This window comes from Pipistrellus hanaki (assembly GCF_964339955.1).
Source record: "Pipistrellus hanaki genome assembly, chromosome: 9".
Lineage (NCBI taxonomy): Eukaryota > Metazoa > Chordata > Mammalia > Chiroptera > Vespertilionidae > Pipistrellus > Pipistrellus hanaki.
In genome coordinates, this window is record NC_140511.1 from 66,220,901 (window position 1) to 66,237,672 (window position 16,772).

The 16,772-nt window shown below is 39.0% G+C and overlaps 1 protein-coding gene across 9 annotated transcripts in view; it reads left to right on the forward strand.

The window, feature by feature from the left end:
* Positions 1-16,772, forward strand: part of CELF1 (CUGBP Elav-like family member 1) — a 69,300-nt gene that overhangs the window by 16,853 nt on the left and 35,675 nt on the right. The window lies entirely within an intron of this gene.

A 16,772-nucleotide genomic window follows, 5' to 3' on the forward strand; every position in this document is an offset into this window, starting at 1 on the left:
AGGTAGGAAAGGGGGGAGAGATAGATAAATAGGTAGGTAGGTAGGTAGATAGATAGATAAACATCAATACGAGAGAGACGTATATATTGGTTGCCTCCCACATGGGCCCTGATCAGGGCTGGGGATCGAACCTGCAACTGAGATACATGCCCTTGACTGGGAATTAAATCCTCAACCCCTTCGTGCTCGGGCAGATACTAACCATTTAACAGACTGGCCAGTACTGGAATACATTATTATTTTTAAAAATATGTTTTTATTGATTTCAGAGAGAGGAAGGGAGAGTCAGAAACAATGATGAGAGAGAAACATCAACATCGATCGGCTGCCTCCTACAATTCCCTCCCACTGGATTTAGCCCACAAACCTGGGCATGTGCCCTGTCTGGGAATCCAACTGTTGACCTCTTATTAGCACAGGGTCGACGCTCAACCACTGAGCAACACAATCCTGGCCACTTAAGTAACCTTAATCTTATCCAAGAACTAGGTTATAGATATTGGGGTTAAGTGACAGTGTGACGTACATGGTTGATTCATTAAGAGCTAAAGCACAGAATAATTTGATTCATCAGCTGTGCATTTATTTTTTTATCTATTTGATATCAGAGAGAGGAAGGGAAAGGGAGAGAAATAGAAACATCAATGACCAGAGAGAATCATTGATTGGCTGCCTTCTGCATGCCCCCTATTGGGGATCAAGCCCACAATCTGGGCATGTGCCCTTGACTGGAATCAAACCCGGGACCCTTCATTCCATAGGCCAACACTCTGGCCACTGAGACATATCAGCTAGAATTCAGCCGTGCATTAAAAACAGTTTTTTAAAAATTGATTTTTAGAGAGAGGAAGGAAGAGAGCAGGAGAGAAAGAGAAACATCATTTGGCTGCTTCCTGCACCCCCCCCCCCCCCCGGGGATTGAGCTCACACACTGGACATGTACTCTGTAATCTGGGAATCGAACATGCAGTGGGATGACACTCAACCAACTGAGCCACACCGACCAGAGCAAAACCATGTGTTTTATCTTTGCAGCATTCACTCTGCTCAAAAATTAGGCTTTTCATATATTTCACATTGAGATAAATCTGAATGAATTGTCCTAAGCAAAGTAATTTTGGGGATGTAAGTACATTTTGGGGTTCTGATTTTATAAGCCAGCATCCTGGGAAATGCGTTTTTTAATATATCAGAAATTATTTTAACTTTTTCTTACCAGAATCTGATATCAAATAAAAAAATAAATGCACAGCTGAATGAATCAAATTATTCAGCCGTGGGCTATATGGGCTATAGAACAAATATAAGCCATACTATCACTGATGCAGAGTGCTTTGTAAAGTTGGGTCTTACACAGAGGGCTTGCAATGTGATAGTCTGAATTGGAGTGAGATCTTCTTTCTGAAAAAAGCAACTGTCAGTAAAGATGAAGTTCATTCACAAATATGGGAAGTAACTTTTCTTTGTGTTAAATTTCAGATTTTAAATGATAAATTAAGCCTCATGTATACTGCTGATCAGGTGAGAATCTGACCCAGTAAAGTTTTCACAACGTGTTTTCTGTTTCCCTGGGCTGAGGGATTCTTGATATAAGTCACTGAAATTATTGAGAAGATCCTTAATTGAAATGCAGTCTCTGAAACCTTCCTTCAAGTAGCAGCCGGCATGGTTCTGTTTTTTGTCTGGAGCATGTGATTAGAGTGCACGTGTGTGAGATAATTGGGCTTTCACCAATGGCCCCCTTTCAGCAACCATGTATGGGTAAAGCTGTTCTGGTCTTCTGCTCCTCCCTCTCTGAGCACGGAGCAGAATCTGTTCTGCTGAAGCTCCTGTTCCACTTTTCAGGTTTCTATATTTGTACAGCAACAGCAGGCACAGCCCACTAGCTAGGCCTGTGTGGCTGCCCTGTGCACCCATACTGGCTCAGGCCTGCTCTGGACTCAGCCAGGGCTCGAAGTCTGTGTTCTTGCATGTGTCCATCTGTCTGTCTGTGCACATTTCTGTGGAGGACTCAGATTTTCAAGTTAAAGAGGTGACTGGTTTGTCTTTGTTTTGTTTTGTCAAATATAAATTACAGAGAATGTTCCAAAATTTCTGGGATGGGGTGAGGAGGCAAGATTTGTATTACTTAATAAAATACGTTTTAGAGAGAGGATGCAAAATTGGTAAAATACAGTGTCAGAAATGGTCTTTGGGCTCTCTCTTAGAAACTTATCTCATTAAAATAGTAGTGTGTGTGGTATTTTTTCCTTTTTTTCCTCTACTGATCACAAAGATCAGTTCCTCGGGAATGGAAATTAGTTCCTTTCCTGGCATACAAATTTCCTGATGTAGATTTGAGCAGAAAAGGCTGAAACACTTCTGCACCCTTAAGAAATGATTTTGTGGTGGAAATTGGTTTGGTTCAGTGGATGGAGCGTTGGCCTGCAGACTGAGGGGTCCCGGGTTCGATTCTGGTCAGGGGCATATGCCTTGGTTTTGGGCACATCCCTAGTAGGGGTTGTGTAGGAGGCAGCCTCAGTGAATGTGTTTCACTAACATTTAAAGTCCTTTTTAATGTTCTCTCTCATCGATGTTTCTGACTATCCCTCTCCTTTCCTCTCTGTAAAAAAAATCAATAAAATACATATATTTTTATTTTTATTTATTTATTTTTTAATTTAATTTTATTTTTTTTTTAACACCAACTTACAAATTGTCATCAAACATAATGAAAATTTTTTTGTTTGTTTTAAAATTTTTTTTTTTTAACATATTTTATTGATTTTTTTTTTGCCCCCCTCCCTCCCTCCTACACATCCCCTCCCTCCCCAAAATACACATATTTTTAAAAGAAACGATTTTGTGTAGTAGGGGCTAAAGCCTCTTAACTTGGCCATTTGCTGGGAAAGAAATGGTGGGAAGCACCCTGTTGCTTTGGCTTGTGCTATGTTTGTCCTGATGCAGAGTGCTTTGTAAGGTTGGGCCTTACACAGAGGGCTTGCAATGTGTTTTGGTGTCATGTCTATTTAAGGAAGAGTAGGGGACGTGACATGTAGACAGATTTCAGGCTATTTCCAAACCGTCTTGAGTTTGTTACTATATTTTTAAAGGCTGTTTTCTTAATTTGTTATGAGATATTCTGATTTGAATTCCTCACTCTTAGTAAACTTAAGTCTAAATTCAAGTTTGTTTGTTTTATACTTTATCCCCTCCCCCAAACCCCATGAGTCATAAGCATACAGACTTGGGAATAGAATTTGTCAGCTGAGTAGGGATGAGACGGTTCTCTGCACATATTCGTAACTGTGGCGGGTGAGGAGAGAAAAGGACTTTAAATGTTAGAAACACATTCACTGAGGCAGCTCCTTCCCGTGGCTGTGTGGAATGGTTGCAGAGTTCCATGCTACTATTTGCTGATGTATTCTGACTCTGAATCACATTTTGCCACTTGTCTGTTGTTGGCTTTGGGTGTATGCATTTGTTTAGCGCCTAGGACCCGGTGCTGAGCCTCTCCCGGGACCTGTGTATTAAATGACTTTCTGTTAAATGTGGTATTAAATAGGCTTCATCTTCCCCTTCTTGGCAACTCTTAGGACCCATCTCATTTTACTATCCTACTAATGTTTTCCCATTTTCCCCATGAATCACTATATACTCTTTGTAGGGGATGTCATTGGAGATTAAACTCAGTGACAACTCTTTGATATTATAGCTCAACCTCAGTAAAGGACACTGCAGCTATCACATCTCTATTCCACATTTCCTTTAGTTCTTTTTTTAAAAAAATAGTGTATATTTTATTGATTTTAGAGAGGAAGGGAGAGGGAGGGAGGGGGAGAGAGAGAGAGAGAGAGAGAGAGGAGAGAGAGAGAGAGAGAAGCATCATCAATGATGAGAGAGAATCATTGATTGGCTGCCTTCTGCACGCACCACACTGCAGATTGAGCCCCCAACCTTGATATTTGCCCTGACTGGAAATCAAACCGTGACCTCCTGGTTCATCAGGCGACGCTCAAACACTGAGCCATGCCAGATAGATATTAAGAGTTGCCAAGAAAGGCATAATATCTTTATTAATCATCTAGTCAAAGAATAAAACTTTTTGGGACTCAACCTGTCTCACCATAGGCACCAACCTTAGAACCTGGAATAATAATGATAGGAAACATTTATTGAACTTTCATGTGCCAGGTATTGACTAAATGCTATGTAAATCTTTTAATTCTAATAAATACCCTGTAAAGTAGATACTATAACACTTTATAGATGAGGAAACAAGTATAAAGAAGTTAAACAACTTACCCAAAGTTACCTGGGTAGTAGTAAGTGGCAAAACTGGGATTATAAAGCAGTGTGACTAGAATCTGAGTTGTAGGGTATATTGTAATTTGACAGTATGTATTTATCATAACATTTGGAATATTATTTGGGATTATTGAATTGTAAGTCAGTCTAACCTAGTTTTGTTTTAGAATTTCCTTATGAAAATGACTATATGACTTTGGTTTTGCAGGTCACTGTCAACAAATTCATTTCTTCTTCTTTTTTTAAATATATTTTATTGATTCCTTACAGGGAGGAAGGGAGAGGGACAGAAAGCTAGAAACATTGATGAGAGAGAAACATCCACCAGCTACCTCCCGCACACCCCTTACCGGGATGTGCCTGCAACCAAGGCAATCGGAATCGAACCTGGGACCCTTCAGTCTGCAGGCCAATGCTCTATCCACTGAGCTAAACCAGTTTCGGCAACAAAATTGATTTATTGATGATAAAGAGCTGCATGGCAAATAACAAGTTCATGAGCATTCCTGAAATTACTAGTTTATCTCTGCTAGTGTCAGACTACCGAAGATATTAAAGCAGAATTTTAGCTTCCTTAACTCTTGTCCCCTGCACTACACATTCTCAAGAGAAGCCCTCTTAGCAGAAGCATGAGAAAGGAACATTGGCAAGTTTTGTCTAACCCAATTACTAGATCTGTGTGAATATAACAGGATAACAGGGAGGTTTGTTCAAAGAAATGATGATGGGAGAATTATGATAGGCTGGGTAATTTCATTGGAGGGTAGCAAAAATGATGTTCTATCTTAGTATGATTGAATAGCACAGATGTTTGATTTAGATAGGGAACAAGAACCAGTTCTCCTGAGATGTTTTTTAGTCTCTCTCTCAAATTGATGGCAGATATGCTTTCCCTTGGATATACGCTGTGCAATGTTTTTGTTTGTGGTGTAAGTTATGTCTTCTGAATAAGACTTACAAACTCATTAAAGGCAGGGATCAGGCCTTTTTTTGTACCGACTAGTTCTGGGTTTATAGTGGATGTTCTTTTAATGTGTTTTGGTTGCTAGAGCTCCCATTTTATAAAGAGTTGGGCTTTTTTTAATCCTCACCTGAGGATATTTTTCCATTGATTTTTAGAGAGAGGGAAAGACAGAGAAATGTCAATATGAAAGGAACACATCGATTGGTTGCCTCCTGCACAAGCCCCAACCAGTGTCTGGGCTGGGGAGGAGCTTGCAACTGAGGTACTAATGCCCTTGCCCGGAATTGAACCCAGAATCCTTTGGTTCACAGGCCAGTGCTCTACCCACTGAACCAAAGTGGCTAGGGCTAAAGAGCTTGTTTTCATAAAAATGAAATCAAAACACAAGTTTAATTTTGTGGAACAATTATTTTTTTTAAAGGAGTGTTTTGAAGGCGTTGACAGATCATATAAATGGGTGTTTAAAGGTCAGAAGTGCTTTTAGAAGCACAATTTGAGAGTAATGAAAGCACAATAATTGAAGTAACTTTAAAAAAAAAAAAGTGATAGTATTAAAGATATTTAGAATTTCCCTAGAGCTAGCCTCAACATAATCTCTGGCTGAAGCAAAAGTGTAATTTTTGTACTTTTTGGCATATAACCTAACAGTCCCAGAAATCATTTCCATAGAAAGAAGTCTTTTCTAGTTTTGTAGGATTATGATATTAAGAACAGAAAAGATTGAATAAAGTTTCCTGCTTGTCAACAAAACAGGATAAACCTCCTGAGACAGGGCCATATGGAAGCATCCTGCTTGAGTGCTCATATGTTTGGGGTGAGGTTGGGGCAGATGGTACAGGCAGGGTTCTTGGCTACTTGGTCAGTGGTTTTAGAGGTGATAGAAGTTAGATGCTAGGTACTGTGGAAGGGCGGTTATATGTTGTATGTAGTGGGCATATCTGCTTAACAGGTCGAGTGAGTTCAGTGAAGGATATTGATGAGTTGGGTAGTGTGGGGGGAAGAGGTGAGGAGATGCTGACCTGGAATTATATCTACAATTTTATCTTAACCTCCCTCTGAGATTAGGGAGAGGGAGACAAGATACTGTGTGAGAAACAGGATTCCAGATCACTGGCCTCTTCTGTTCTCTAGAGCCTTCAAGTAAGATATTGTAGAACTAGAATTTTTCTATTAAATTTGAAGCTGTTTTGATTCCTTTGTGAGATACTAGGCCAGAAGCTGTATTTATAGAATTTGTTTTGACATATTATCTCACCCTGTCCCTTTACTGCAATTCAGCTAATGGTGCACTTTCCCTGGTAGAAAAGGTTGATTGAAGAAAATGTACACATAGATATACAGCTGAGTGATTGAAAATGGCTCCAAACTTTGTAAATAGGCCAGCCTTAATATCAGCTGAGTTGCTGGGGTAATTTCAAATGGTGTAATGTAACTACCCAGCTCACTTGTGGTACACTGCTGGTTCACCTGACAATGGCTATTTCAACACAAAAGTTTCAGTCAAAGCAGAAAACAAAGTGCTTGTTTTGGAACAGCATGAGTTAGGCTTTTTCTTTACTTTGTACCTCATAGTTTCAAGAGTTTCCTTTAAAATTTTTCTGTAAAATGACCCTAGCTGATTTGTCTTAATGGATAAAGCCTTGGTTGGCAAACTGCGGCTTGTGAGCCACATGTGGCTCTTTGGCCCCTTGAGTGTGGCTCTTCCACAAAATACCACGGCTTGGGTGAGTCTATTTTAAAGAAGTGGCACTAGAAGTTTAAGTTTAAAAATTTGGCTCTCAAAAGAAATTTCAATCGTTGTACTGTTGGTATTTGGCTCTGCTGATTAATAAGTTTGCTGACCACAGGGATAGAGCATCAGCCCTCGGACTAAAGGGTCTCGGTTAGATTCTAGTCAAAAGCACAGACCTCGGTTGCAGGTTTGATCCCCGGCCCTGGTCGGGGCTTGTGTGGGAAGGAACCAATTGATATGATCTCTCACATCACTGTTTCTCTCCCTACGGCTCTGCCCCTCGCTTCTACTCTCTCTAAAAATCAATGAGAAAATAACTTCAGATGAGGATTAACAATAGCCAAAACTGGTTTGGCTCAGTGGATAGAGCGTCGGCCTGCGGACTGAAAGGTCCCGGGTTCGATTCCGGTCAAGGGCATGTACCTTGGTTGCGGGCACATCCCCAGTAGGGGGTGTGCAAGAGGCAGCTGGTCGATGATTCTCTCTCATTGATGTTTCTAACTCTCTATCCCTCTCTCTTTCTCTCTGTAAAAAATCAATAAAATATATATTTAAAAAAAAAAACAATAAAAATTTACTGTAGAATAGGTAACATCAATTTGTAAATAATTCAGCCAGTATTCCACATTTGCAGCTTTGTTAGCAGTTTTTTCTTTATCCATCCAGAGTTGTTCTGCTTATGTACAAACATGTACAATTCCTTTCTTATTATATAAATATATCCTTCTGATCAACCCTTAATAGAGGTTAGAACTGCCTTCTTTATTCTCTTTAATAGCTGCAGTATTCTGTTGTATTGTTATACTATATTTTTTTAACCAGCACCCAAATGATGAGCATATATGTATGTTCCCAGTTTTTGCTATTATAAATATAATAGTATTCTTACAAATGACTCTTTGCATACTCTATGTACATCAATATTTGAGGGGTATATTTCTATTTATTTAAAATATATTTTATTGATTTTTTTCAGAGAGGAATGGAGAGGGATAGAGAGTTAGAAACATCAATGAGAGAGAAACATCGATTAGCTACCTCCTGCACACCCCCTACTGGGGATGTGCCCAAAACCAAGGTACATGCTCTCAACCTGAATTGAACCAGGGACCGTTGAGTCCGCAGGCCTAAGCTCTATCCACTGAGTCAAAGTGGTTTCGGCAAAGAAGGGCATATTTCTAGAACTGGAATTGCTGGATTCAAAGGGCATGTGCGGTTTTCAGTATTGATAAGATACTTAAGATCTTTTAAAAATGTTTAGCAAGGGATATTATCCTGAAAAATATTATAGTGGTCAAAAAGGTCTCAATGCAATGGCAGTCAAACTAGCATCCTAAAGAGTTATTAGAATGAACATATGACCTGAAATGGAAGATTTAAGAAACCTTGAGATAAGTTTTATTATTAAAAATTTTATTTTTTGTTAATGGATATTTTTTTCCATGCTTTTAGGTAGAGTGGAAGGGACTAGGGAGAGACAGAGAGATAAACATCAATGTGAGAGAGACACATTGATCAGCTACCTCCCCCACTCGCCCCTTACCTGGGCCATGGATCAAGCTGCAACCGAGGTATGACTGCAATGGAATCCTCCACCCTTCTGTTTGAGGGCCAGTGCTCTAACTACTGAGCAACCGGCTAGGGCGAGATAAATTTTATTATCAAGCCTCGCAATCATTATCGCCACAGAAGTAAATTGCCTAAAGTAGGCAGGAGCAGCCCCTCTTTTTTTTTTTTTTTTTTTTAAATCCTCACTGGAGGACATGTTTAGAGAGAGGAAAAACAAATATTGATGTGAGAGAGAAACATTTAATGGCTGCCCTTAATAGATGCTCAGTAGGGGATTGAACCTACTGAGCCATTCCAGCTGGGCTGTCCTCTTTAAAAAAAAAAAAAAAGTTTTTATTTTAAGGGAATTAGTGATGGTAGCTGAATCTGCAAGTCATCTCCCTCCCTCCCTCTTTCCCTCTCTCTCTCTCTCTCTCTCTCCTTCTCTTTCTCCCTCTCTCTCTCAATGTTAGTTTCACCCATTTATGATCTTTATCAATTAGAAAAACATTTGTGTTACCTGGCTCATTCCGTCCTTTTACTCTTAAAACTTTCAGATGGATATGAGACCATTTAGTCATCATAATTAGCCTTTATATTCCAAGCAATTATACTTAAAGTTCAGTATTCACTTCAGAAAATAAAAGCAATATTCTATTTTGAGCTTCCCCTCTAAAAAAGCATTTTACAAATGTGCTTACTTTACCAGGGTGCCATGATTCCAGAAAGTACAATTCTCACTGGCTGGTTATAGAACCTAGGTCACTTAATTTGTTCTCTTCATTTTAATTCCCTCATCTGAAAATGGGAGTGAAAATGCCAAAGAATCTCCTTTGAGCACTTAGAAAAATAATTACAAAGCCATTTCCAGATGTTATGTATTACAGAAATGACTCTTCGGAGACATCAAGATTATAAAGTAATTTTAGAAGTAACTCTTGACAATGTTTTAGAAAAAAAATTAGTCACATTCTGCCTACATGGTACTAACATATGGTGCAGCCCTGATGAGCTGCACAAGTGGGCTGAAATCAAAATGCAGTTGGAGAGGAACAGTAGTGACTCACTAGATGAGATGGATTTGGCCTTATGGCAGGGCAGTGAAACTAAGGCGGAAATGGTGGTCTTAGATCATGGCCAGATTTAAGCAAGTGATACATGAATATCATGGGAAAGTGTAATGACTGAACCCTCAAGTTTGGATTAGGTGCTTTGTTTTGGTCCCTGTAGGTAGGGAGGTCTTTAGAATCCTCACTTCTACCACATAATGTGGAGTCTTTGCCACCTGTGATTTCTGTGCATGGTTCCATGTCTTGAAGTGGCATATATTTAATTTTGATATTGTCAGAACACTGGGTTCAAACTAGAAAGTTACATGAAAAAGTTAGCAATTCTCCCCAGAGAAAGCCACATATTAGCTCAGCTACTATGTGTAAATTACTGCTGCTACATCCAACAATATGTTGCCCAGTTCTGATAGTGCTGCCAAGGAAACAGGAAGAGCTAAAACAGAATGAGATTCCTACACCCCACCCCCGACCCCTAGAGAGAGCTACAGTAGGAGAGAGTGAATACTTTATGGAGTTTTGAGAATTATTTTGAGAGTATAGGCATTTTAGAAGGAAGTAGGAAAAGAGGTTTAAAAACCATGTATTTTACATTCCCTCTCTGCTTAACCTGAACACCTCCAAACAGTGATCTCCATTAGGTGAGATGGCTTGTTTAGGTGCCTATGTAGTCATATGGAAGGATCACATAACTATACAGAATCTGGGGTGGCAGATAGGGAAAGGAAGGAGAACAAAGAGCCAACTCACCCACCCCCACCCAACTTTACTGCCCCCCCTTTCTTAGCAGTTTCAGAGGACTAGATAATTAATGTTGGCTTTGTAAAATAGGTGGTGTTATATTTATTGGTTGGTTGTGACACATAGGAAGGATGTTATTGGCAAAACCATGCCAATTCTGACTAATTCTTAAATATGGGCTGCTCACAATTAAAAGTTTATAATTGTAAGTGAAAAAAGTAGGCTACACAATGGTATATAGAGTATACTTAATTTGATAATAATTATGTGTATTTGAGGAGGGACTTATTTGTTCACAAAATGATAGCATTTGAAATATATTTCATGCCAAAACTGGTTTGGCTCAGTGGCTAGAGTGTCGGCCTGCGGACTGAAAGGTCCCAGGTTTGATTCCGGTCAAGGGCATGTACATTGGTTGCGGGCACATCCCCAGTAGGGGGTATGGTTCTCTCTCATGGATGTTTCTAACTCTCAATCCCTCTCTCTTTCACTCTGTAAAAAATCAATAAAATATATTTTTTTAAAAAGAAAAGAAACATATTTCATAATACAAATTTAGAAATGAGATTTATACATGGTAGTTTCTCCTAGGTATCTTATATGTGTGGTAATTGAACTAGACCTTAAATAATAGTTTAAAATCCATTTGTAGCCGAAACCTGCTTGGCTCAATGGATAGAGCATCGGTTTGCGGACTGAAGGGTCCCGGTTCCATTCTGGTCAAAGGCATGTACCTTGGTTGTGGGCACATCCCCAGTAGGGGGTGTGCAGGAGGCAGCTGATCGATGTTTCTAACTCTCTATCCCTCTCTCTTCCTCTCCGTAAAAAAATCAATAAAAACATATTTTAAAAAACAAAGTAAAATCCATTTGGAGAAAATAGGATTGAGCTTTTAGATGATTTAGTGATAATCTGGATTAATCTAGACCCATCTTCTAGTTTTATAGATAAGGAAATTGAAGCCCAGGAAAAGTGACTTACTCAAGATCACACAAATGACATCAGATCTGGCCTTTGTCTAAGAGACTGTTTTGTATCTTTGCATCAGAGAGAATCAAAGCTCAGGTGATTAGAGAATCTGATGAAAATTTTGAATTCTCTCTTCAGGAAATCTCCCATGTCCATCTTCACACAGTTCTGGGGAAAAAAAAGTTATCAGATGAATAATCTTGATGAAAAAGGAGAGGTCTTAAAATTGTTGCAACATTGCACAACAATGTTGACATACTGAACTATATTAAAAATGGTTAAGATGGTAAATTTTATGTATGTATTTTTCCATAGCTTTGTTTTAAAAGCTGGAAAAAAATGTTGCCGCTAAAGAAAGGATGAGCATACTGGCCAATGGAGGAGATGAGATTGGGATCTGTTTATAAACTCTTCTACTAGGGTCAGAGAGAGGACACACATAGATGACTCAGTAAAGAGTCAGAAGCCCTAAACTTAAGCCTGAATCATGGAAATAGTAGTCACAGAGCAGTGTCACAAGGGGAAAAAAGATGTTTGCACACCCCACAGAGCAAGTGTTAAGTTCATCCCTGTTGACCAAGACAAGTCAGAACTACCAGGTGTACTGGTTAATAATGCGGCTTTTGTAATAAAAGGAAACAATAATTTCAAGAGAAATATCAAAAGTGCTTAAAAAAAAAAATATATATATATATATATATATATTTTTTTTTTTTTTTACTGATTTCAGAGAGAAAGGGAGGGGGGGAGAGAGAGAGAGAGAGAGGGAGAGAGAGAAACATCAATGATGAGAATCATTGATTGGCTGCCTCCTGCACACCCCCTACTGGAGATCAAGCCCGAAACCCAGGCATGTGCCCTTGGCCGGAATTGAATCCGGGACCCTTCAATCCCCAGACTGACACTCTTTCCACTGAGCCATGCCAGCTCGGGCTGAAAATTGCTTTATTCATAGTAATGTCCATCTCTAGCTACACATTTCCTCTATCTTTCAGGTAATTTGTAGATACTGTCCCAATAGAACTTTTTTTGTTTTGAGGCAAACTATCCAGAGACCCAGTTATGCACTTCTTCGTATGTTTTACATTTTGAAGTGCTGCTCAGAAAGTGTGTGTGCCATCTATCGGAACAAGTAGTCATCTGAAGGAGCAAGGTCTAGTGAATGTGGCGGGTGGATTCATACTTCCCAGGCAAGATCTTTTAACGTGTCTCTAACTAGTTTTCAAAGAGTGGTTCAAATTGATTATTTGTTGTCAGTAGTGGTCTGTATTAATGGTTTCACCTGGTTTGAGAAGCTCATAATTTACTACACCTTCATGATCCCACCAAACACAGCATTGTCTTCTTTTCAAAGCAATTTGACCTTGCAGTCGATGTTGATGGTTGACCTGGATCAACTCATGATTTTGTGCCTTTGGGATTCTCAAAATAAATCCACTTTTCATTGCCAGTCACAATTTGATGGGAAAAAGACTTTCTTTCGTTCTATTGAAGCAACATTTTACTGATGACTTTTTGGTTTTCCATTTGTCTTTTGTTCAGTTGATGTGGCACCCATTTTCCTTCCTTAAAAATCTTTCCCATTGGAAATTGTTTGCTGAGCAACATTTAATCTTTCTGCAAGTTGTTTTTGAGTTTGACACACATCTTCATCCAGTAATGCTTGTAATTGTTGGTCTTCAAACTTTTTCAGTTGCCCTGGATATTCTTTGTCTTTCACATTGAAATCATCACTTTTAAAGTACTTAAACCAGCATTCACTAGTATCTTGAGGTTGAGCATATTCACCATAAGCTTTCCGAAGTATATGATAACTTTCAGCAGCACTTTTCTTTAAAATAAAGCAATGAATTAAAACTTCCTGAAAATGCTCTTTTTTTGGCACGAAATTTGACATTTTCAAGATAAAAATATATATGATGTTAACACCTTCAGAAAATTTGACATAGGAGGGAGGTTTTGAAGTTTGCTGTCAATACAACAAATTAGCATACACATCAAATTGCATATATGTCAATTTATGTGTAACTTGAAAAAAATCCACATTATTAACCGGTACACCTGGTAAGCCTGGTGCAGTACAAGACCCAGATTGTTTAACATAGAGTAATTTATTAGAGTGGAAGAAGATTCTCTGGGAATAACAGAACTAGAAAGGAATTTACTTCCTACTTCAGTGTACCTGTTTAACCCACCTACTCATCCCCATTTACAGATTAGCAAAGCAGTTAAATATCTTTTTTATGGTTATTCAGTCTTGGGTCCACCTATTGCTTAGTGCTTTTCCACATTTTATTGAATTTAATGCACTAATCTTTTAAAATATATATATTTTATTGATTTTTCACAGAGAGAAAGAGAGAGGGATAGAGAGTTAGAAACATCAATGAGAGAGAATCATCGATCAGCTGCTTCCTGCACACAGCCTACCGGGGATGTGCCCGCAACCAAGGTACATGCCCTTGACCGGAATTGAGCCCGGGGCCTTCCAGTCCGCAGGCCGACGCTCTATCCACTGAGCCAAACCGGTTTTGGCTGTACTAGTCTTTTGAGTAGATTCTACCCCATTAGTTGTGATATGTTTGTGTCCAGGATCTGGGATTAGAATCTAAAGGCAAGTATTATTTCCCTGCTACAGGTTCCCAAGGAAGATAAGTAGATTGGCTATCCCAGTCAAACTCTACTGTATTTTAGCACAGTTCCCTGGTACAGTTTTGCATAGAGATGAACCTGGCTAGTATGCTAAGTATGGAAAGCTTTGCAGTGATCCTATTATCTGGTTACTTGGATTTCTAGAGTATGGGAGCAGGAGGACATGCAATTTTCCAAAGCAGTAAAGCCCAGCCTTCCTTCCTATTGAACCAGCCACATAACAGGCGAAAAAGAAAGAAGGGCATTGCAGGCAGTCTTAACAGGTAACAGACAGACATTTTTTTTTTTTTTTTTAAACACAATTTTCCCAAGTAATTTCTATCATTCTTTCCTCTTCCAGTTAGAAATTTGTACAATGGCTTGAATTCTGGTCATCCCTTTGGTTCCTTTTAAGATATGTAAAGTCTTCTTTTATAGGTGAGGAAACTGACATTTAGAGATGTTAATTAACTTCCTCAGAGTCACTTATCTACTAATAGCATGACTTTTCACTAACCTTAATTGTATCTCTCATGTGACTGAAACTTTCTACATTTATCTACGTAGAAAATTTGTCTTAGCCGAAGCCGGTTTGGCTCAGTGGTAGAGCCTCGGTCTGCGGACTGAAAGGTCCCAGGTTTGATTCCGGTCAAGGGCATGTACATTGGTTGTGGGCACATCCTCGGTAGGGGGTGTGCAAGAGGCACCCGGTCGGTGTTTCTCTCTCATCGACGTTTCTAGCTCTCTATCCCTCTTCCTTCCTCTCTGTAAAAAATCAATAAAATATATTAAAAAAAGAAAATTTGTCTTAGAAGAAAGGTCAGACTCAACTTATGGCCCTCAGCATTTAAACAGTCTTTTCCTTGGTTTGTGTATGTGATCTTCCTTGTACACAGTTTTTAACCTGAGTTCTCCTTTCATCCAAGGTTTCAAGTGTCTGGCTTTGAACACATTTTTAAAAAACAAAATCTTTACTGAAAGTATGTTTATTGATTTGAGAGAGAGAGAGAGAGAGAGAGAGAGGAACAATCAGTTACTGACAGGGGATTGAACCTGAAACGTTTTGGTATATGGGATGATGGCTCCAACCAAGCGAATCACTTGGCCGTGGCTAACGTACCTGGCTTTATATTCCAAATCTCTTCATTGCCTGGATTCACGTGATCTTGACAGTTACTTAATGTCTTTGAATTTTTTCTCATCTGTCAGTAAAGTTAGATAGGTATGAGGATTAAATATAAAGCACCAAGATATTGCATGGCATATAATAAATGTTGAAAAAAATGTTAAGCTCATAATTATTATCACTTTCTAAATGTCTAGACATTTCTCCCTACTTTTCAGATAAGATTTACAAATTTTAAGTGCCATATTTTATTAATTTGAGGATGCACACATTTTTCATCATCTATGGCATCTGTAATTCCTTGGTTTGTAGTAATCTGTTCGATTCTGCTGTTCAAAACACCACCTCAGCACTGATTTTATGCTTGTCAAGGAACATCTTTGTCTTTGGGGAGGGTACTAGGTAGAGTGTGGTGTCTCAGTTCTGGTTCTGGCTTTGACATTCAGGGTTCTTACACTTTCCAATGTAGACTTCGTCCTTATTGACTTTGAGCAGTTCTCTGTGTATATAGCTGGAGGAGTTGTCGATGATGTTTGTAAGGATTTGGGCAGCTTTACAGAATTGATCTTTTCTTGCAAGATTGTTTGATAATGTTTAAAAATAAAACAAATTGGTTTTGTGGTTTCTCTTTTTGCTTTTACCTTCAATTAACTTCCTTATCTTCTGACTTCTTTGGTTTCAGTGGTTCACCACCACCCTGCTTTACAGAAGAAGCATTTACATAGGCAGGGACTTGGTTGCCTTTGAACAATTTTATGCCTGGAATTTATTCAGGAAGGCCAATAACATGGCCCCTCTACTTTAATAGGATGATCCTTAATTGTGAAAAGAACTGTGCAGTCTTCAGCTTTATTGTAGTTTTCCCATCCAAAAGCAGATGTTAAAAATGGTTGTTTTGGTGACTTAGATATATTGAAATTCAGCCTCATGAATTCTAATCATTGTTTTATAATTTGTGTGACATTTTGGGGAAAGACTCTTTAATTCCCTGCCTTAAGTTGATGGTGTTTTTAAATTCTTTTAAAGATGTTAAATGCAATTAATCTTTAAGGTATTGTGTACTTAAAAATGGGAGAGGGCCAGCCAGCTTGGTTCAAAGGTTGAGCATTAACCTAAGAACCAGGAGGTCACAGTTTCATTTCTGGTCAGGGCACATGTCCAGGATGCAGGCTTGATCCCCAGTAGGGGATGTGCAGGAGGCAGCCTATCAACGATTCTCATCATTGATGTTTCTATCTCTCTCAACTCTCCCTCTTCTCTGAAATCAATAAAAAAATATTTTTTAAAAATGGGAGAGAGGGGTACTCTTTTTTTTTTTTAAATATACTTTATTGATTTTTTACAGAGAGGAAGAGAGAGAGATAGAGAGCTAGAAACATTGATGAGAGAAAAACATGGACCAGCTGCCTCTTGCACACCCCCTACCGGGGATGTGCCCGCAACCAACATTCATGCCCTTGACCGGAATCGAACCCAGGACCTTTCAGTCCGCAGACCGACGCTCTACTGCTGAGCCAAACCGGTTTTGGCCTTTTTTTAAATTTTGTTTTAATCCTCACCCGAGAACATGCTTTTTTATTTTTATTTTTTTTAATATATTTTATTGATTTTTTTTTTACAGAGAGGAAAGGAGAGGAAGAGAGAGAAACATCGATGAGAGAGAAACATCAATCAGCTGCCTCCTGCACACCTCTCACTGGGGATGTG